Here is a 24,223-nt window from a genome sequence, read left to right on the forward strand (position 1 = left end):
TCAGTCCATAACAATTGTAATGTTCATGCTTATCAGTCTTTTCAATTTGGTATGGATCAATAACAAGCTCTTAAATTCCTTCAAATTTATTGGTAGTGATTTGATTGTTGCCAAAAAGATATTAAAAACAGAACTCAAGAACTCAAAAAGAAGACTTGGTAGGAGGCTTTCCATCAGATTTTTTGGGATTGCCCACTCATTTTTGTTAGTTAGCCACGTCATGTTTACTTGGGGCGAAAATATTTGGAAAAAAAAAAAAAAATCGGGAGGCCCATGAGGTACGACGCTGGGCTTCAAGGCAGCAGCAGCAGCCCATGGGCGATATCTCTGCTATCCAGGTCGTCCTAATGTTTGTTCCACTAAAGTAATTCTCGCCGGGGACAGCTGACAAACACCGTGCCCGTGTTCTTCCTCTAAATAAATAAGACATTCCTCCGTCCTCAAAATCAAAGTCACAAATACATAAACTAGGAAATTTGTGCCCTCATCTTGCTAAAGTTTGGAGGTCCACCATAAACCCTATTTGGAGGTTTAACAGAAAAAATGTTCACCACATAATAAACCCCAAACACACCACACCACGATTTTGTTCACAGTTATTATTAGGCAATGGCTGCTTCTACATTAAAATATGCTTCGTATGCAGCCACTTCATACTTGGTATTACACAATCGAGCTTACGCTGATAACTCAGCCGCTGTTGTGCCCCAACCAAGTATGTCTGGTTTGGATGCTGACTCATTAGAGAGAGCTGCTAAAGCTAGTCGGAATATTAATAACAGTCGGCTTAAAAAACAGGTATTTAGTAAACTGTTTATTTTTTTTTATTTTTTTATTTTTTAATTTAGGGTGTTAAATTATTTTTTTTGTTTTTCTGTTTGTTAGGTTTTTGAGGTTATGAATCTGCAAGAAGCGACTCGTCTTGCGGAGTTGGATTTTGAGAAAGCGCAGTATCAAGCACACCAAGCTCAGCAAGACATTGTGAGTAATTTTTTAAGTGGTTTTCTAGTTGTTGAGATTTATAATGCCATATTGGGTATCGTAATCATGCAGCTGGCGCTGCAACACTAATTGCCAATTGGTTTCGAGTTGGATGCAGAAATTTAATAGTTTAGAGACTTAGAAGTAGTAAAAACAAACTTGAGTGGGGATAATAGAATTTGCTATGGGCTCATTTTTATTATGAAGTCAGTGAAAGTATTAGTAGCAAAATAGTTGCTTTATGTGAATAGTGATAGAATGAGTGATGGAGAAAACACAAGAACAAGGAGTTTGTGCGTGGTAGAGAAATATGTATGGAGTTTCATTTAACAGCGTAGTAACTTACGGGCGGAGCCACCGGCCAAAAGAAAAAAAAAATGGGACGGAGGCCTTGTAGTTTTAGGAATACTTAGGTGCGATAGAAGGTTTCATACTTCAAAGTGCTTAAGGAAGGATTGGTTATTTCTCATTGTGAACGATGTGAAACGTTTCCTTCCTATTCACTTTAGGATGTTGAGAGGCAAAAATTTTCTGATTTGAGTCTGGGTCTAGATTTTGTTTTAATATGCTCTCGAGTCAAGTGTTTGTGGCGGAAGAAGTTGTGGACGTGGAAGGACTTGCTTATTTTAATGGTTTCTCAGCATGTTCTTTTTCGTCCTTGTATGTGGGCCTTCCTATAGTAGACTAGAAATATATGGCTACATGGGTATCCATGATTGAGCAGTTTAGGAAAAGCTTCGCAATGCGGAAGAGTTGGTTGCCATCTAGTGGGTTAGATTGACCCCTAGTAACTTCTCTTTTCCTCTTTGCTATATTTGTTTACATAGAGCGCTAAAATCTCTTCCCATTTCATTACATCACTTCTTACTATTTTCTTTCTAAGCATCTTAGTCCCTTCCCATTTTATTTTCATTTCTTTTTACGGTTTTCTTTCGGTTGGTTTGGAGTGGGCCTGCCCAAACTCATAACTTGTACACCACGGATTTAGGCCCTCACAAGTCCCCTCATTAGGGCCTCTCCATTAATATGTCTATGGTGTAGCACGTCGGCGGAAGCAAACAACAATAAATCAATAATAAATACATATTAGAGTTGATTGAGATAAACACGTAAATCTAGGGTTTAAATGTTCAACTAGAATAACAATTATTCAATAAAAACCATCTAACACTAAATGCCAAGGATGCCTTAAAACCTACTTCTAAATAGAATAGGACAACAAATTCGAAACTTATTAATAATCGTATTTCTTATACAAATAAAAACTACTAGAATAGAAACATGTTTAGTAATTACTAAACTAATACCTAAATAGGACTTAGGAACCCATGGTTCAGCCATCATGGTTTCAGGATTGTGACAGCAGAGAGAATGTGAAAAGTGACTGCAATGTTGAAAACCCTTGGTTGCACCTCAATTATATGTATGTTCACTTGGCGGTATTAGTTGCATCCAAGTACTTACAAAACCCACATACTTGGCCTCTACTACAAACTACAGCCGCGTGCTCAAACTAGATAAATGCTAACAAGTGGATATGTTTGACTTTTTACCTTATTTTCACATGAAGATCTTTGAGATTTCAGTTTCAAATACCGTGACAAAGTTTCTACTGTATCTGCTATGCCTGTCGTTGTTGCTATCTTCTGTAACACACTAAATGGTACAAGTGTATCAAAAGGGTCAAACGAAAGTGTGGTTTGGCACAAAGGTAAAGTTGCTCCACTGAGCTGGGCGTCATGACTTTAAACCACAGAAATAGCCTCTCCTCACGTGGGGGTAAGGCTGCGCTCATTTGGACTTCCCCAGAGCCTGCAATGGCTGGAGCTTCGCTTACTATGCGTCTGGGCTACACATTTTTTTTTTGCATAAAGGGGTCAAACATTGTTATTTCTCGTAAGTCTAATATGGGAGTGTGGCTTTGTTTTTGGTTAGGTCTGCAGTATGTTATTCACATTGAATTTGGAATAAACTATTGAAGTGAAGCTGGCTCTTCACATATGGATTACATTGTTATAAATCTTTAGTAGAAGTTCAAAAAAATCAAATAGTCCTCTCGACCCTTAAGCCTTCAGGTCAGGGTTGAAGGGTGGATGAGGGCTTGGTATTCTTTATTATTTGCTGATTTCTGCTGATTTATGGATTTTTTATTATTTCATGACAATGAGCTATATTGCAATGGCAGGAGAGGCAACGGAAAATGGCTGAAGAACAAAGAAATTTGCTAGCACAACAAGCGCAAGCAAAAGCACAATTTTTACGCCAAAAAGATGAGTTGGACAGAAAGAGAATGCAGGTATCAGGACTCACATTTTGATTGAGTAATGTCATTGGAACAAAAATCTATATGATAAGGGTGGGGGAGGGATGTTTTCTGAACTCAAAGACAAAAAGATAAAATTTGGGTTTGATTGGGTCTCTTAAATTTTATGAATGGCTGCTTTTAGGTCTAGACTTTATTGTAGTGGAAACGTGACACAGAAAAGGTGTAAATTGATGTAAATTCTTCAAAATAGCAATGCCCTATCCTTCAAAATAACAATGACAAATCAAATCCTTCAAATTATAACTATGCAACTCTTGCCTCGTGTGTTTTCTTTTAGTTTTGCTAATGGCTTGCACGCGTTCATGCATTTTTTCTTTTTGTAGACCGATCATGAAACCCAAAGGTCACAAAACGCTGAATTAGTTAAGATGCAAGAGTTGTCCTCTGAACGAACAGAAAAAGCTAGGCGTGCTTCAGAAGAACAAATCCAAGCTCAGAAGCGCCATACAGAGAAAGTGAAAGCTGAAATAGAACAAGAAACAATTAGAGTTAACACTATGGCTGAAGCTGAAGCACGGGCTCTTGAGAAGAAGTTAACTGAAGAACAGAAAATGAGAACGCTTGAAGAAGAATTGAAAGGGGAAAAAGATAAGTGGCTTGCTGCTATTCACACAACTTTCAAGCACATTGAAGGTGTGAAATTATTATTCTGTCCTCTCTTTGATTTTATTTTGCCATATGGATAGTATGTTAATCAGAGTCATGGAAATTAGCTGAGCCAGCAGATATTGTCCAGGCGGCTCTATAAGCTATTTAAAAGTGTAATTGTATTTGTTTTGGTAGCTATATAGACTCACAGGTTTTATTTTTAAGCACTAAATTGTGTTCCTTGGCATTTGATTTTGATTCTGGTATCTTCCTGAAGTTACATGTTCCATAATATTGTTTAGATGCAGAGAAAAATAGTTATTCCATGCTCTTGATATGAATTGTTTAGTGAACAAAATGGACGTGCGTTTTTGTTACTCTCTCCAATAATAGTAATTTTGTTGGAACATGAGAATTTATTGATCTTTGAACAACAATTTGCAGATGGTGTGTGGGTGTTATTGACAGACCGTACTAAATTAATCATGGCTGTCGGAGGAGTTACTGCGGTAGCTGCTGGAGTTTACACGACTAGGTGTGAGTTATATATTATCATTATCTTCTGTTTGACTTGATTTTATTGCTTCCAAAATCTAGCGAGGAACGGATTGTAACTGTCATGATTTTATGTCACGTGCCATTATTGTAACTAGTAACATTTTTACTTGCTTTAGATTAATTCATTGTTATCGGAATCACATTCTTTTTTACATAAATTTCTGGTCGAGCTGTGTGGACATGATTTGAACTCTCGAACATTATGTTTTGAGGCTGAGGGAGTTAGGAAGGCAGTTTCCCAGGGTCTTTCTGATGCATGAGCATGGAATAAATAATTAATTAGTAGTTTCTATTTTATTTGGTTTCCTAATTCAATTAGGAATAGGAATTAGATGGCTTCCTATTTGGTTTCCAATTAGATTTAGTAGTTGTTTTCTTATATAAAGGCATCTAGACCTTCATTGTTAGGGGGTTATTATTGATTATTAATTCTTTGTGAATTGTTCTTCATGTTTAAAGGTTCAAACCCTAGATTTAGGTGTTTGTTTTATTAAATCTTATTGATGTTCATCCATTGTTGAAGCTTCCGCCAACAAGATACATTAAATTTGGTATCAAGAGCCAATCGATTTTTGGGATTTTTTTTTCCAAGAAACACTGTTCACGAGTACTATTCACCGGAGCACTGTTCACTGCGGAAAAAAAAATCTTCAATTTTCTTGGTTAATTGTCATGGAGTATCATAGGAGAAGTAGAAGAGAGTCAACGCCGCCGCCCGATCATCGAAGTTTCCATGGGTCGAAGTACCATACCGATCCTCATATTTGGAGAGATTGTGATTTAGATCGCAGCCGCCGCGCGAGATTTCCTCCTTCAAAAAGGTATGAACCTCCCTCTAGATTTCGTTCCCCAACTCCCAATTGCCGCCGCCAAAATTTTGAGTCGCATTACGAATCCTACGATTACGATGAAGAGGAGTCTTTTATTGATTCCGATGAAGATGAGTATTCCGATGAGGGATATTCTCACCAAAATAAATATGCTGATCCTGAGACATACTACCCATCCCAACAACATCTCATTGTTGAGTTGTTATCCTGTTTTGATCCCCAACTACCACCGATGAGGAATCTCGACTTTGATTTTTCTAATAGTCGAAATCCGGACAATCAATACCATCAACATGGTGTTGATCAGTCAAGTCATTATAGATCTATTTTTTATCGACAACCACAGCAGCGTACTCATGCTTGGGTGGCTGCACCAACACCCCAAACCCATAGGCATCATGAACACCAACAAGGTAGGGGTGATTAGGGAGGTCATCTAAATTTGAATTCCCAACACAGTGGGGCGAAGATAAGGAATAAAATTTCCGATAGATTTGTGAAGAAGGTTATCCCGCCGGTTTGTATATCTAATACACATGGGATTTATAAAGCATGTGCTCCTTCTACTAGTGATTGTTTTAACCAAGCTGCTGCTGCAATGGATTTTGTTTCTAACGAAATAAACCCACAACCAAGTTCTTCATCCCCACAGCTGGATTTTTACACTTCTAATCAGATAGAAATCACCTCACAAGAATGTCATCATGAGAGTCTAATTCTTGGACGTCAACAACATCTGGGTTCAGCTCTCCCCGATCAGAAGCATAGTCAATCCACTCCATCACTACCACTTGTTCAATTGCAAAACTGTGATTTGGACTTTTGTCAACGTGATGAGAAAAATTGAAAGATTCTGATGTTGAAATCAGCACCTCAATGATTGTCAAGAATGAGAAGAATAAAGAGTTTGAAGGAGTTAATGAGGGGAGCTACTGCTTGCACCAAGAGGATATCAGTTCTTCACAGGCTCACTATTCACCACCAATTCAAGTTGAAAACACTGATTTCAAGAGGAGAGAAGACAATGTCGAGACCAATCCCCCCCCCACCACTGTCACCCTTACCTCACCATCACCATGCCGAACATCTTTTAGCACCAGTAGTGCTGTCCCAACTAGCGATTGTTGCACATGTTGCAGTAGCTCAAGATGAAGAGAAGAAAGACTCACTAGCCAAGAAAGATGAGACAAATATGAAACAATGGCCCTTTGACATTGTTGGACTTGGTATCCAGCCCATGCTAGTCATGATTTCTAAAGGAGTGGAGCACCAGCCTGCTAACAAGGAACTTTTGCCCCAAGTCTACCAATTGTCTGATCAAATTCGAAGAAATTCAGAAAAAGGCTGTCAGTTTCTAGGTATATCAACTTCTAATCTTTTTACAGGTAGAAAGGATTTTGATCCTTGTGGAGGAACATTTGTTTTCTATTGTCGTAACATGATAGATGGTATTGTAAATGTCAGGGCTACAGATGCTAATGCTCACATTTCAAGTTTTGCCAACTATGGGCAAGAAGTCATGGGTGACCGTATTGCCAATGGAAATCGACAATACCAATGGCAAGATTGTAGTCTACATTGGATTTACTATTCAGTTAATGGTTGTCGCGAGTTTTGTAAGCTTTCCACTGAGTATGTTGATCCCTTCTTTTCCAACTTCGAAGCAGAATCTGGGTACGACAACAGAGCATTGAAGTGCATTTTATGCGAGTTACATCCACCAAATCATTTTTGGAACCGAGTGCTGGCAATGTTTTGGTGTATTATTCTTCTTGTGAGCAATTATTTGGGTAAAATTCGAGGTCGAATTCCTTTGAACTACGGGAATGTGATGATAAAGTACAAGAGTTTTGCAGAATATTCACAAGTCTACATGCAACAAACTCGAGGATGAGTTTCTTTCAAGCGGGGGAGTATGATGCATGAGCATGGAATAAATAATTAATTAGTAGTTTCTATTTTATTTGGTTTCCTAATTCAATTAGGAATAGGAATTAGATGGTTTCCTATTTGGTTTCCAATTAGATTTAGTAGTTGTTTTCTTATATAAAGGCATCTAGGCCTTCATTGTTAGGGGTTTATTATTGATTATTAATTCTTTGTGAATTGTTCTTCATGTTTAAAGGTTCAAACCCTAGATTTAGGTGTTTGTTTTATTAAATCTTATTGATGTTCATCCATTGTTGAAGCTTCCGCCAACAAGATACATCACTTTCTCTTGTGTTGTCGCATAAAACACCAATTAAATTGTGTAACAAGGGGAATATATTGACAAGTTTTTAATTTTCCCTTTACCTATTTTGATAGGAAAAGGGTAAAAATATGAAAGATTTTGGCTGTAATCATATTCTTACACGCCATGTTTATCCTCTCCTCCTGGCTAAAAGTGTCTCCTTTTAATGTACCTTCTAATGGCTTCACACTGCCTAATATATGATGAATTTTCCTTTCTATTTTCAGAGAAGGTGCAAGAGTAATGTGGGGTTACATAAACCGGATACTGGGCCAGCCTTCCTTAATTAGAGAATCATCAATTGGCAAGTATCCCTTGTTAGGGCCACTCTCTCGTGCTTACAATAAGGGGTTGAAAATTATTTCTGGTAGTGGAAAAACAGAAAGTAAACCAAGTTTGGAAAATATTGTTCTCCACCCTTCTTTACGTAGGAGAATAGAGCAACTTGCTGGAGCTACTGCAAATACCAAGGCTCATCAGGCGCCATTTCTTAACATGCTATACTATGGGCCTCCTGGGACTGGCAAAACTATGGTTGCAAAGGAGATAGCGCGGAAATCGGTATCTCATTATCTTTTGTTTCTTGGATTTATTTTTATGATAGTATCTGTCACAAAATATGATATATTTTTTCTTACTTGAGTTTGTGTTTAATTTTTTTATCACGTCCCTATATTGAAAACACTGTTTATAATTTATGATGTTCCCTATCATTAAAGCTTTCAATCTTCTCTCATTTATTTCTGATGTCGGATATTTTTTGTTGTTGTTGTTGTTGTTGTTGTTAAAAGGGTTTAGATTATGCCATGATGACGGGTGGAGATGTTGCACCCCTGGGTGCAGAGGCTGTTACCAAGATTCATCAGATATTCGACTGGGCTAAGAAATCAAAGGAAGGCCTACTACTCTTTATTGATGAGGCTGATGCTTTCTTATGCGAGTAAGTTTCTATCCACCTGACTTGTATTTACCAGTGTAATTATGGAAGAGTGCACCATAATCTGAGGATGAGCTTTGCCTAGGTTGATCTAAACTGCTATGAACACAGTGGTGCATTATGATTGACTGAGTTTTTTTTATAAGGATTTGAGTCAGTTACCTTTCATTTCATTTTCCTGTTATGTAATAGACTTCAGTATAGAATTTTTAATAGTGCACCGTGCTATGGACTTGCATTCGACCTTGCTAGGCACTCAACACTCACTCTAATTGATCCTCAAGCCACCTTCCATGTTCTTCCCTACTCAACCAAGATCACAGTCCTTACCACAGCATATGCAGAATCCTTGGCACACACGTGAAGCAGAAAAGATTTATTCGAAACCTACATTCAATCTCAGATTGTTCTTGCATGGTTGTAAATGGTAGCTAACATCTTAATTAATTGTGTGTCATATTTACTTTATTTGGCACTTCCTTTGCAGTGTTTACATCATATTGGTTATACGATTTTTAATAACCAGATATGAAGTAAATATATTCAATTTGGTTGTTGATTGTGACAACCAGTTGAAAATGACCAATTGTAGGCTGTAAAGTCCTAAAATTTTTGAAGAGCATATGCTTGGACGATTCAGTAGCATAATGGCCATTACTCAGTGTACTTTGAGGCTTGAGTATAGCTTGTGATGTTCTACCTCCTATTATTATGAAGTGTTCCTTTAAAAGTGATTGACAGTTTCTACTTCGGAGCTAGTTCTCCAAAGAACATTCCAGTCACAATTGTTTTATACTCTCATACGTTTTTGTATTGAATTTCAATGCCAGGCGTAACAGCATCCATATGAGTGAAGCTCAACGGAGTGCTCTCAATGCATTGCTCTTTCGAACAGGAGACCAATCACGAGATGTAGCTCTTGTGCTTGCAACCAACAGGCCAGGTGATCTTGATAGTGCTGTCACAGACCGTATAGACGAGGTGATTGAGTTCCCTCTTCCAGGGGCCGAGGAACGGGCGAAGTTGTTGACTCTCTACTTGGAGAAATACCTATCTGAGAAAGATGATCCCAAGTCTTGGTGGCGACCATTCAAGGGCAAGAAATCAAAGAAAATCGTAAAGGATTTGCCTCGAGAAGTAATTTGTGTGGCCTCCGAAGACGGAAGGGTTCTCTGGTCGAGAGATAGCAAAGCTTGTGGCAAGTGTCCAAGCATCCGTCTACGGAACCCATGACTGCGTACTAGATTCCCATCTATTCATGGAAATCGTAAATTTTAAAGTTGCAGAGCATCAACAGAGGATAAAGATTGCAGCAGCTGGTGGCGTTGTGAAACCAAGATCATAAAAACTATTGCCATTAACTCATTATGTATTTTAGTTCCTCCCTTGAAATGTGTTTCTATCAAGAAGACATTGGGTCGGAAACTTAGTTTTCTCGTTCCTTTGTAATTTTATTTGTACTTTGGTTAAACGAATACTTTAGGAAGTAGAAGATTCAATTCATTCCTTCCGTAAGTGATTATACTCTATCTAAACAACATTTTGACGTAAGTGAAAGCAAATAACAGAGATCATCAATCAATCTCCGTATCTAAGTATATCTACTACTAAGTTCCCGCGTTATGGCCTTATGGCAACTGGTAAAGGCATCACCAAAGCAGAGCTTTAAAATCCAGGGAAACGTCATCTTTTTGGAGGGCACGTCAGTTTTTGGGGGGCAATAATAAAGAGAGCGAAAACTCTATATTAATCAGGGAAACGTCATCTTTTTGGAGGGCCACGTCAGTTTTGGGGGCGCAATAATAAAGAGTAGCGAAAACTCTATATTAATCAGGAAACGTCATCTTTTTGGAGGGCCACGTCAGTTTCTGGATGGCAATAATAAAGAGTAGCGAAAACTCTATATTAATAGTTGTTCCAACTGAGAAGATAATCCTCTTTTATAACACATGAAATTAGACAAGAAAAAACATAAGTGAAGTCACTGCCAACTTAAGTAAAGTCATGTGGACAATTTCTATTAAAGGTTTGGGCTTCGGGTCTTTAAAACCTTTGTAAGAACGAGGACAATTATCAAGTGATAAATATGGAGGCCCATTTAGGGGCTGCGCTAGAAGCTATTTCTATTTTAGGTCTGTTAAATTTGAAGAAAACGGCCCGTATCCAGGCCCCATTGGTGATGCCCTAAGAACTAAGAAGTGAGAAGGAAGTTGGAAAGAAATCTACACTAAATGATAGCAGGGTCTTCCGGAATACTCTTCCCAATATCGAGTAGGCAATTTAAGATTTCCTTATTTACTTAATTTAAAAGCACCTCCCTCACAAAATTTAGAATAAGCCCCACTTTTATTAATATAATTTTAACAAGGTTCATTTTTTATTAATAATTTAGAAACACCTCTCTAATGTCACTTAAATTAAATAATTACCTCAATTTCCCACATTGAAATTAAAACAAGTCCTATTTTATTTTGATAATTTAAAAGAACCTCCCTAATATTACTTAAATAACATAATTATTTTCTATTTTGTTTAAAAATAAATAAATAAATAAATATCTCCTATATAATTACAATTACCTTTTACAATTATAATTCAAAGAAACCATACTAACTATGCGCAGTACAGGTTTGCATTTTTGTCTCTACTAGCCGTGGCACCCTTCTCAACCAAACAGTGTATTTCTAATCTCTTAATTTTAAGATTTTAGAACCACCTCCCTTAATTATTCTAATCAGCTCCCTTTTTAAACAATTTATAAAAAAAAACTATTTCACTTTATTAACAATAATTCTAGGGAGACAGGGAATAAGCCCGTTTTAGTGACTGGCTGACGTGGTATACTCTCTCACGTGAGTACTTACAACAATAGTAACAAAGACTACAAAGGCTAAAAAGAGAGGGAAAGTTGGAAACTAAAGAAGAAGTGGGAAAAAGTGGAAACTTAAATGTCTCCTCTTCTCTTCTCTATACTTTCGTCTCTTCTCTTCTCTGTACTTTCGTCCATGCCCAAATTTCTCATCTTTTCTCTTTTTCTAAGCGATCCATCACGGGGATTTCAAACTTTAGGAGATTCCAGACACTGATAAATCAAAACTAGTTAATTTCAACCATATCAATCCTAATTTAGGTATTTGATTGTATTCTTGACTAAGTTTTTATTTTGCATGCATACTTATAATTCATTGAGGCTTACAAACTCATTTTGATCTGTTAAATCCTCCGTATATACATGTATTAAACCATATTTTCAAAATGTTATAAATCAAATTGATATTGTATCACTTGACACATTTAGTAATCATTCAATTTCATCTTGCAGAAATGGAAAATGAGTTACCTGGTATTACTGACGAGTACGTTGTCGAAAAGGATATGGCGGATGTAGCTGAATTTCAAGAGTGCGTGGAAAATGAAAAAGTTGATGAAGTTGAAGAAGTTCTAGGAGATCCAGAACTAGGAATGGAGTTCGGCACTATTGATGAGTATATGGAATATTTTACTAGATATGGTAATCAAAAGGGATTTCCAGTGAAAATAAGATCTACAGAAAAGGGACAAGATGGGGCGGTTAAGTTTGTGATTCTTGCATGTGCTCGGTCGGGAATTTCGAAATGCAAGTCAAGGAATCCCTTCAAATTACATCCTGTTAGCAAAACTGGATGTAAGGCTAAGATTAGAGCTGTTATATGTTCAGATGGAAAGTTGCGGGTAACGACTCTAACGTTGGATCATAATCATGAATTGAGTCCTGGAAAATAGAGATTTTATAAGAGGAATCGGAAGATGAGCAATTATGTGAAAAGGAAACTTGTATATAATGATAAGGCGAGCATCAATACAAGCAAAACCTTTGGTTATTTTTTGTATGAAGCTGGTGGGAATGAGAACCTGGAATTTATCAAAAAAGATTGCTATAATTATGTCGACCAATATAGGCGCCTAACACTTGGTGATGGGGATGCTATGGCACTTCAACACTACTTCCAGAATGCAAGCTAATAATGCAATTTTTTTTTATTTGATAGATATGGATGATGATGGGAGATTAAGAAATGTTTTTTGGGCAGATACAAGGAGAAGGCCAGCTTATGAGGAGTTTGGGGATGCCGTTACCTTTGACACAACGTACTTGACTAACAAGTATGATATGCCTTTTGCTCCGTTTGTTGGTGTTAATCATCACGGCCAGTCAACACTTTTTGGGTGTGGGTTGATATCGAATGAAAATGAGAAGACATTTATTTGGCTTTTTGAGACTTGGCTTGCATGTATGAATGGTCATGCTCCCACTGCTATAATCACTGACCAAGACAAAGCTATTGAAATCGTCTTTCCCAACACACATCACAGGTGGTGCTTATGGCACATTATAAAGAAGTTACCCGTGAAATTAAGTGGTTGCACTCAATATGAGTCTATCAAGTATGCAATGCAAAAAGCAGTTTATGACTCTTTGACTTGTGAAGAATTTGATGGACGGTGGAATAGTTTCATCAAAGAATTTAAGCTTGAAGAGAATAAGTGGTTGAGTGGGTTGTACAGTGAAAAAAGTCATTAGGTTCCGGTACTTTTACAAAATACCTTTTGGGCGGGAATGTCCTCGACTCAAAGAAGTGAAAGTATGAATGCCTTTTTTGATGGTTATGTTAATTTAAAGACAAGCTTAAAGAAATTTGTTGAACAATATGAGAACGCACTCACGTAAGGTGCAAAAGGAGAACGAAGAGGATTTCAATTCTTTTCGATCGTTGGATTCCATGCATTACTTGATTATCCATTCGAAAACAAGTTCAAGATGCTTACACTACAGCAAAATTCAAGGAGTTTCAAGATGAGGTGAAAGGTCAACTTTACTGTGTTATTTCTTCCGTTAAAGAGGAATGTGGCTTTCAGGTGTACGATGTTGCGCAAAACATGTTTGTAGGGACAAAGACTCATCGAGCCACTTTTAGAGTTTGTTTCAGAGAGAATGATTCTGACATTAAGTGCAATTGTCAATTATTTGAGTTTAGGGGAATCTTATGTAAGCATGTGATAAAATGTAAAATGTATAGTCTACCTACGTAATGAACTACGAATCCAAAACGTAAGTAAACTAGAACTTGGACTTTTACGTTTCTAATATCAAAGCTTCTACTCTCGATGCGAATTGCACTAAATGGAGTATGAAGTTCGTTCCACTCCTAGTTCCCTAGCATGGATTGTTTTCTAAGTCTAACTAGTCGTTGTTAAGTCAATGAGAGCTTTACGAAGGGTGTTATACTACGATGAAACTAAAATGAGTCTACGTTGAATTTAACTACGAATACTATGGGAATATGCTTGTTTTTGAATCTAGATAAAGGATTAGAGGGGAATTGAATCTACCTCGAATCCAACTCAATAACCTAGTATAGATTCTTGTATCTCGATTCTCACGTTCTTCTGGCAAGAAATTGAGTTCTAATCCCTAGTGTTCATGGCATTTCTACCGAAAGTACTAACTAGCATGTGAAGTCGTCCACCCATTCTCATGGCGAAACACGACTTTCTAGAGTGGAATAGATTCTACAACCAATTCTATACTAACCACTAAGTTTTCATCAAGGCTTCATCAAACCCTCTAATGGAGGATTTAGCCTTGATTCATCAAACTAACAATTCCCATTAAATCTAAACTAAACATAATGAAAAGATTCTAACTTTATGCGATTTCACTAAACAATAATCGAAATCTAATTAATAACTATGAAATGATAGCAAACAATAATGGAATTTAGATCTATAAATCGAAATTGACAAAATAACTATTTTTATTATCTAATCAATCAAGAACAATAATTTGAGAGTTTAATCTAAAACAAGAATTGAAATGAAATTAAACTTAATTAATCTAATGAAAACTAGATCTAGAATTAAGGTTTAATGGAGGCTAACTAATCTAATTTATTTTCTAACCTAACTATCTACCATTAACAAAGAATGAAGCTTTTGTTTTTATACATCCAGATCTAAAAAATCGTGCATGGGCTTGGAGCCAGGGTTTGGGCGAGAGAATCAGGCCCAAAACCCAATCTTTTCAAATCAAAAGGCCTCTTCAGCTGCAGTTGACTTCCACAGACTTTTCGTCCACTTCTGCTCCTCTGATTGGGTCAAGGCTTGGACCATTACAAAGCTCTTTCCGAGCCGGTCGTTTTGACATAAGGTATGCCCAATTCCGTCTGAGTCCAAAGATACGGCTTTGGAAGTTCTGACTTTTTGCTCCTCAGATCTCGCTAAAGTGGTACATTTCTGCACATAATGGACTTTGAAGCCCTGAAATGCATAAAAAACGCGTGTCGGTGTTAACTCTTACTTATTATTCACATAATTGGTCTAACAAGATGATTATTAAGGGGTTAAAACTACAGTTTTGGGCTCTTATCAAACCACCCCAAACACATTTTGCTTGTCCTCAAGCAAATATGAGAAAATTAGAATAAGTGACCAAAATGGAGTTCTAACTACTCTCGTTTATTTGAGTCGCGATTGCATTGACCATATGCAACAAGGCCTTAAACCACTAGGAATTCCCTAGTGGACGAGTTATAACCTCGTGAGAGTTTTCGATGAAGGTACTCACAAACTTCATCTATACTACAACGACTAAGAAAATAAAACTATTGTTTCCTTATTCATGCTCAACTATCTATACATCTCTCTAGCAATTACATAAGAATAACCAGTCAAAACCCTAAGTTAATATATGCATAATAATCAATCATCTACAATAAACATATATCAATGAGTAGTACTATCAAATGTTTAGCGGGTTTGTTTTAAGAACTTCGGAATAAGCGTCCTTAAATAGGTTCTCACAATAATAGTCAAGAAACAACACTCTGATTTTTTGCACTCAAGTTTATTTACTCCGATTAATGCAGTGGGCACACTTTACCTTACAATCTCAATGACAACAAGGAAGCGGGGTCGATCAAACACATCTGCCACTTACTATCACACTAACCTATTCCTAATTGAGCTAGAGGTCTTTATTAGGTGTTACGGGGATTAGGAGATGGTTTAAGAAGGAAGGAAATGGATATTCAAAAGGACAAGTCTGAGATAATAGAGTCTTCATTATTATGTAACTTAGAAAACCTTGTTATTTTCTTTTGCTTCTATACTTTGTTTCCATCCTTAGCCATATTTTTTTTTTTTTCTTTTCTTTGGCTTTTGACTCCTTTTATTCTATTTTTTGGGAGTTTTTATTTTATTTCTATTTTTTTTTTTCTTTGGATGGAAACTTCTTTTCTTTATTTTAAAGCAACTAACAATTTTTTTGTTTTACCGGGGTTTTTCTCTTCTTCTTTCTTCACTCATTCTATTCTCGGACTTATTCTAAATTGGGTAGGTTGATTTATTCTCTTTTTTTTTTTTTTTTTGTTTTTTTGTAACGGGGTAAAAGGAATTGTGGTGTATGGAAGGCTAAAGAAGAGGCTCGAGTGGCGACTAGCGGAAAATAATTCATAGGTTTGAATTTACGGCTATATCGATCCAAAGAAATGGCCTAAATTCTCACTTAGGATATGGTTTAGTGATCAAGCAAGTGGGCGTGTGATTTCTCTATCCGGTTTTACTTCTCCCTTGTGTCATTTCTCAAATGTTTAAACTCATATATAAGGCTTTTAGGCTATATTCTCCGCGAGGATTTGTAGAATAAGTACTCTAGCCTAGATTTCAGAAACTTCTTGCTAACAATCATAGATACTCATGTAATATATTTATAGATAGATGCAAAGATTATTACCTCACGTATTAACCTAAGTTTCTAACAATTATTCTGATGCAACAACTATGTGAGACTTCTAGATTGTTAAGAGCATGGAGAAAGAAAACAATACCAATATCCCTAAGTGTATAGCATAAACTTATTTATTTATATTTTTAAATTTTTGAAAATTTTCACTAGCAAACAAATGCATATTATATATATCTATATCCTAGCAGATGTCTTAATTACACGTGTTTCTATGCCCCCCCCCCCCCCAAACAAAAAGCATGCTTTGTCCTCAAAGCATTTAAATAAAGAGGGTAGGAAAAATACCATTGAAGCGTGAAATTCAGAAACATCTGCAAAAAACAAGGTTAGAACGTACTAATATAGGAAATAAAACCGACGCCTTAACGCTTATAAGAGTTCCACCCATTATGGGGTTAACGAGAATGAAATTGCTTGGGACATAGCGGACACTAACAGAAACTAAAACTTACCTCCACTCTCCGGACATGCATATTATCTACCCAATAGCATCATGGGTCTTGTATTTCAGCGGGCATGGCAAGTCCAAGAACAATTGCTAGCAAGACCCATAAGCGGTTCCTAGCCTACGTGTGTGATCACCTCCTGAAAACCAAGCACCATAAGTAGTGCTTTGGAACAAATCTTTGAAAGACTGTTCTGGTATTATTATAGGAGATGTCATCTCAAAACTACGCTCTGGAACAGCTGCAAAACAACCGGCACAACTTCGCGGAAAACTGGAATTTTTCTGGTCCCGCGGAAGTCGCAGGCTGGCGGCTTCATTATAGAGCGCGCTGGCTCTGTATTTCAACTTCAGTGCTTTAAGCGTGGCCTGCTTAGGGCCAGATAGATGAGGCGGGTCGCTCAGCTTGGCTTGGCCCTCTGAGCAAAATTCAGAACAAAATATACTGAGCCTTGAGTCGCTCTGTAGAAGCCTTGAAAATGCTTCGGAGTTCTTGAAAAAATTGAAAAATGAGGACGAAACGTGGGAGTGAAAGGTGAGTGATGGAAGTTAGGTGTAGTGTAGGTTGTGAGTGTAGAATGAATGAAGTTTATATAAAATCATCTTTGGAATAGATAACACCACCCCAAACAGTTTGGGAAGGTGGGATCAACATTAACTAATCACGACAATGAAAATAACGACATTATATTCATATTGTCATTCAAACAACATTTCACTACAAAAGTCAAAATTAACTACTTGAATTTAATAACGTAACATCCTATCTACTAAAAATAATAAAAGACAACATCAAAACAACAAACAAGTAGAAATCTAGCTACTCTTCAAAGGGGCGAGGTGGGGTAAGAATAGGAATTTAAGTGAGCAAGAATGGAAAAACCAAACACCCATTCCCCAAAACAAATTTTGAAAACAGGTTTGTAAAATTTTGTTTTAAAACGGGGTCTTTTAAAGTCAGATTCGAGACTTGCTAGATTACTATTTTTATAGCTTTAAACTTTTTACTTTTTATGAATTAGGTTTAATATAAAGGAAAACAATAAGCGATAAAGACATAATTCACACCATATAGAAACATGACTCAAAACCGAGAAAACATGCAAGAGTGGAAAACGTGAATTATGTGAAGCGTGGACTTAGGATCCGGTACTTACAGCCCACACACTCCATAGGGAGGGCCGGTTACCTGAATGGTGCACTCACCAATATATGGAAATGAAAGGAAATGCACCAAACACAAAAATTGAGTCGTTTATAGTCGGATACTTTCGAGACTTTATCTAAATATATGTATGAATATGCGGTTTATCATATATCAACAACCGAAATAGTTGTGGATCGTTCCATAAATAAATATCACAGAAAACATATCCAAACACAATCAAGCACCAAGATTTCCCTCTGACCCACGCCTAGTGGAATGAAAGCGAAGTCGGAATAGACCTATAACATAACCGAGCATGCACCTTATGTTTCATCTTTGAATGAGAGGGTGTCCTAGTGAATAAGTGTGGAAAAGTGAATGGTTGTGGAAGATATGGTGGATTGGGATAAGTTTTAGAGAAAAAGCATGGAAAAATGAGGATGTGGGTTTAGCACAAAACTTCATTCATGGTGTAGTTAAGGACCGCCTCAAGTCTGAAAATGAAAGTGTCAAGTGGTTTATCCTTGGGAAGTATTTGTTTACTAGGTGGATTTAAAAATCATGAAGCCGCAGGAGAAACTAAAGGATCGAAAGCAAACTTCGAGGTTCCTTTGAAAAGGTGGAGGGTGGGGAATATTGGTGATGGAAGGTGAATGATTCTCAATTAGCTCTCAAGTCCATATCATCGAAAATCTTGATATATGCAAGACATTCCTCAATAGGTGGGTCAAAAGGATCAACTTTGGGATAAAGATTGAAAAATTCATCTTCCGCCATAGCATCAAGTGATGAATGGTTGTTGGCAAGGGGGACTTCATGAAGTGGTAAAGAAGTGGTGCAAAAGAGTTGCGGGAATTCTTCTTCGATTTAAAATACTACCCGAGGGTCATTGTTAAAGTCGAATTTCGAAGGAAAGGAATTTGTTAATCTGTTTCTCTGGAAACATGTTTTTGAAGTAATCTTGAGCTAAGCTCTCGATCATGCTAACCTCTCCATTTGTAGATGAATCGGGATCTTGTGTCCTAGTTTTGAAAACATTTACCTCACGAAAGATGGCCAAAGGACAAGGACATCGAACCATCGCGCGGTTTATTTATGAAGCGTTGGCGGTAACCAAGAAGGGGCGTCCCTAAATGATAGGTACAGAGTCGTTAGTGAGTTACGTGTCTAGGACAACGAAGTCGGTTGGGTAGTAAAATTTTTGGACTTTAACTAGCGTTTTCAACCACACCCTTAGGATACTTAATAGACCGATCAAACTAATTGCAATGTCATTTTAGTAGGTTGCATCTCCTCTAGACCTATTTGTTTATACAAATAAAAGCGGGAGTAAGTTAACACTAGCCCCCAGGTCTAGTAAGCCTTGGTCGTCGTGTGAGAATCTCTAAGGTGCATTGTACTGATAGGGCTGACCGGGGTCCTTGTACTTAACAATTCCATTATTTTTGGGATAAAGTTGGGAACCGCTATTTGGTTAGAAAAGCGTCTTTAGGTATGTTGGTCTTCGCCTAGTAGTGCCAACTCCTTAAGAAACTTAGCATGGTTAGGTAGCTTTTTATAGCTTGAGAAAAGGAAGGTTTATCGTTAGATTTTTAAAAAGCGTTCCTAATCTCCTCAAAGTTAGTATCCCCGGTTAACATGGCTAATTTTTGGGGAACGGTGGTTTTCTCTCTATAATTAGCGTGGATGGCTCAACTTGATGTTTAACCTTGGCTTTTTGTTTCTTAGGTTGTGGTTTAAGCGGGTACCTCTACGGTGGTAGGTTCTTGGTTTCTATTTGGTATCTAGTTAGATATCCGTTGTAGAATCTTGATGGGGTAACTATAGGCATAGTTACTTTGTTATCAACCACTCTTCGAGCGGAGAGTGGTGATGGCATTTAGCTCACCTACGTTTGTAGTTTCCGTACTAGTATTACCGTTTACCTCAAAAGGCTGTGTTCTTTGTTCTAGGGTTGGGTATCGCTTGGCACGGAAACACCTTTTGGTTGGGCTTTCTCTTGGGCTAACTGTTGGTTTAAATTATTAACAGTTGTAGAATGTGTTGGTTAGATTGAGCCATGGTTTGGAAAAGTTGTTGGCTCACTTGTATGAAGGTGTCAAGACGATCCGTTGTGTGGGTGTAATAGTCCGCGGGTGATGTGGTTTGGAACTATGTCGTTGATTATTTATAGGCGGATTGTGATAGTTATTATTTACGGAACGATACCTCTATTAGCATTATAATTATTATAACTATATTGACCTTGTGCTTGACCTTGTCGAGGTTGTGCTTGTTGTTATAATTATTATAATTACCGACCACTCCTTGTCTGGAGGAGCTTGGTTATAAGCGTGTGTTGGCCTAACATATTGATTATTGTACCACGGAGGTGTGACTTGTTGGTTATTTCTCCAACCGAAGTTGGGATTTTGTCTCCAAGTTAGGTTCACTATTAATAGAACAAGAATGTTCATAGGCTATAAGGCGATTAAAGTCGGGATGCTTTCGGGACTCCAACCGAAAACTACATGGATTTGAATTTACATTCATGGCGGGGATAGGCTTTTGTTGTACAGAAATGGCCTCAACCTTTTTAGTTAGAGATTGATTAAATTTTTAAGTTCTAGATCGGGTTTGACCTCAAACATCTTGGTAGCCTTAAGCGTGGAAGAAGAACTAGCGGGCGGGAGTAATCGTCACTACCCCCGGTTGTTATTTAAACTTAGTTTGATCCTCTAAAATTTGTAAGCCTCATTGGCTCCTTTACTTAGGAAACTACCCCCATTCATTATGTCGAGGACTTCTTTATGGTGGTGTAGAAGTCCTTTGAAAAGCCGCGAACTAACGTGTCTTTAGCTAAGTTATGGTGTGGACACTCTATTAGCGGTCGGTGAAAGCGATTCCAAGCCTCGAGAAAATGATTCATGAGGATTTTGTCGGAAAAAATGAATCTTGGAAAGCATCTCATCCGTCTTTAGGGGTGGGTAAAATGTTCCATAAACAATTTGAACAAGTTTGGCCCACGAGTCCACAGAATTAGGCTTGGGCGGTTAACCAAGGCAGCAGCCTTATCGGTAAAGGTGAAGGGAAATACCCTCGGTTTAATGCTGTTCGTCTTCACCAACGGTAGGATGATGGAATGTTGTAAGGACTTGTTCAATCCTACGCATGTGTTGGTAAGGTTTTTCATGGTCTAGACCGATAATAGTAAAATGAATAGTCTACCTAATGTAATGAACTACTAATCCAAAACGTAAGTAAACTAAACTTATAACTTTTCCTCACGTGTCTATTATCAAAGCTTCTACTCTCAATGCGAATGCACTAAATGGAGTCACGAAGTTAGTTCCTCTCCTAGTTCCTAGCATGGATTGTTTTCTAAGTCTAACTAGTAAACTCTTAAGTCGATGAGAGCTTTACGAAAGGTGTTATACTACGATGAAACTAAAATGAGTCTACGTTGAATTTAACTACGAATACTATGGAAATATGCTTGTTTTTGAATCTAGATAAAGGATTAGAGGGAATTGAATCCACCTCGAATCCAACTTAATAACCTAGTATAGATTCTTGTATCTCGATTCTCACGTTCTTCTTACAAGAAATTCAAGTTCTAATCCACTAGTGTTCATGGCATTTCTACCGAAAGTACTAACTAGCATGTGAAGTCGTCCACCCATTCTCATGGCTGAAACACGACTTTCTAGAGTGGAATAGAATCTACAAACAATTCTACACTAACAACTAAGTTTTCATCAAGGCTTCATCAACCCTCTCTAATGGAGGTTTTAGCCTTGATTCATCAAACTAACAATTCCCATTAAATCTAAACTAAACATAATGAAAAGATTCTAACTTTATGCGATTTCACTAAAACAATAATCGAAATCTAATTAATAACTATGAAATGATAACAAACAATAATGGAATTTAGATCTATAAATCGAAATTGACAAAATAACTATTTTTATTTATCTAATCAATCAAGAACAATAATTTGAGAGTTTAATCTAAAACAAGAATTGAAATGAAATTAAACTTAATTAATCTAATGAAAACTAGATCTAGAATTAAGGTTTAATGGAGGCTAACTAATCTAATTTATTTTCTAACCTAACTATCTACTCTATGCTACCATTAACAATGAACTAAGCTTTTGTTCTTATACATTCAGATCCAAAAATCGTGCATGGGCTTGGAGCCATGTTTTGGGCCAGAGAATCAGGGCCCCGAAACCCAATCTTCGATCCAAAAGGCCTCTTCAGCTGCAGTTTGCTTCCACAGACTTTTCGTCCACTTCTGCTCCTCTGATTGGGTCAAGGCTTGGACCATTGGAAAGCTCTTTCCGAGCCGGTCGTTTTGACATAAGGTAGGCCTCAATCCGAGGTCTGAGTCCAAGATATGGCATTCGGAAGTTCTCACGACTTTTGCTCCTTTATCTCAGCTAAAAGTGGCACATTTACTGCATAATGGACTTTGAAGCCCGAAATGCATAAAAACGCGCGTGTCGGTGTTAACTCTTACTTATTATTCACATAATTGGTCTAACATTATGATTATTAAGGGGTTAAAACTACAGTTTTGGGCTCTTATCAAACCACCCCAAACGACATTTTGCTTGTCCTCAAAGCAAATATGAAAATTAGAATAAGTGACCAAAATGGAGTTCTAACTACTCTCGTTTATTTGAGTCGCGATTGCATTGACCATATGCAACAAGGCCTTAAACCACTAGGAATTCCCTAGTGGGCCGAGTTATAACCTCGTGAGAGTTTTTCGATGAAGGTACTCATGAACTTCATTTATCTTCTGACGACTAAGAAAATAAAACTATTGTTTCCTTATTCATGCTCAACTATCTATACATCTCTCTAGCAATTGAATAAGAATAACCAGATCAAAACCCTAAGTTAATATATGCATAATAATCAATCATCTACAATAAACATATATCTGATGAGTAGTACTATCAAATGTTTAGCGGTTTGTTTAAAAACTTCGGAATAAGCGTCCTTAAGTAGGTTCTCACAATAATAGTCAAGAAACAACACTCTGATTTTTCCACTCAAGTTTAAGCTACTCCGGTTAATGCGTGGGCACACTTTACCTTACAATCTCGATAATGACAACAAGGAAGCGGGTCGATCAAACACATCTCTGCCACTTACTATCACACTAACCTATTCCTAATTGAGCTAGAGGTCTTTATTAGGTGTTCACGGGGGGATTAGGAGATGGTTTAAGAAGGAAGGAAATGGATATTCAAAAGGACAAGTCTGAGATAATAGAGTCTTCGTATTATGTAACTTAGAGAAAACCTTGTTATTTTCTTTTGCTTCTACACTTTGTTTCCATCCTTAGCCGTATTTTTTTTTTTTTCTTTCCTTGGCTTTTGACTCCTTTTTATTCTATTTTTTTTTTGGAGTTTTATTTTATTTCTATTTTTTCTTTTCTTTGGATGGAAACTTCTTTTCTTTATTTTTTCTGAAGCAAGTAACAATTTTTGTTTACCGGGGTTTTTCTCTTCTTCTTTCTTCACTTTCGTTCTATTCTCGGACTTATTCTAAATTGGGTAGGTTGATTTATTCTTTTTTTTTTTTTTGTTTTGTTTTGTTTTGTAACGGGGTAAAGGAATTGTGGTGTATGGAAGGCTAAAGAAAAGGCTCGAGTGGTGACTAGCGGAAAATAATTCATAGGTTTGAATTTACGGCTATATCGATCCAAAGAAAGGCCTAAATTCTCAGTTAGGATATGGTTTAGTGATCAAGCAAGTGGGCGTGTGATTTCTCTATCCGGTTTTACTTCTCCCTTGTGTCATTTCTCAAATGTTTATTTCATATAAGGCTTTAGGCTATATTCTCCACAGGATTTGTAGAATAAGTACTCTAGCCTAGATTTGAAAACTTATCGCTAACAATCATAGATACTCATGTAATATATATAGATAGATGCAAAGATTATTACCTACATTATTAACCTAAGTTTCTAACAATTATTACGATCAACAAGAACTATGTGAGACTTCTAGATTGTTAAAAGCATGGAGAAATAAACAATACCAATATTCCTAAGTGTATAGCATAACTTATTTATTTATATTTTTTAATTTTTTTTTTGAATTTTAACTAGAAAACAAGTGCATATTATACATATCTATATCCTAACAGGATGACTTAATTACCGTGTTTCTATGCCCCCAACAAAAAGCATGCTTTGTCCTCAAAGCATTTAAATAAAGAGGGTAGGAAAATACCATGGAAACGTGAAATTGTGGAACATCTGCAAAACAAGGTTAGAACATACTAATATAGGAAATACAAAACGGCCTTGACTCTATAAGAGTTCCACCCATTATGGGGTTAACAATGAAATTGCTTGGGACATAAGCGGACACTAACAGAAACTAAAACTTA

The 24,223-nt window shown here is 37.0% G+C and overlaps 2 pseudogenes across 1 annotated transcript; both read left to right on the forward strand.

Moving 5' to 3' along the window:
* Positions 1 to 353: 353 nt before the first annotated feature.
* On the forward strand, positions 354 to 10,004 carry LOC147475162 (uncharacterized; annotated as a pseudogene). Its single transcript, XR_015207660.1, has 8 exons — positions 354 to 798; positions 886 to 981; positions 3,167 to 3,277; positions 3,631 to 3,940; positions 4,340 to 4,430; positions 7,744 to 8,077; positions 8,308 to 8,456; positions 9,284 to 10,004. The product of XR_015207660.1 is annotated as an uncharacterized LOC147475162 (transcript).
* A 2,479-nt stretch (positions 10,005 to 12,483) lies between these two features.
* Positions 12,484 to 13,014, forward strand: LOC147475163 (protein FAR1-RELATED SEQUENCE 5 pseudogene; annotated as a pseudogene).
* The last annotated feature ends 11,209 nt before the right edge of the window (positions 13,015 to 24,223 follow it).

Source organism: Coptis chinensis, chromosome 9 (genome assembly GCF_015680905.1).
Source record: "Coptis chinensis isolate HL-2020 chromosome 9, ASM1568090v1, whole genome shotgun sequence".
Classification (NCBI taxonomy): domain Eukaryota; kingdom Viridiplantae; phylum Streptophyta; class Magnoliopsida; order Ranunculales; family Ranunculaceae; genus Coptis; species Coptis chinensis.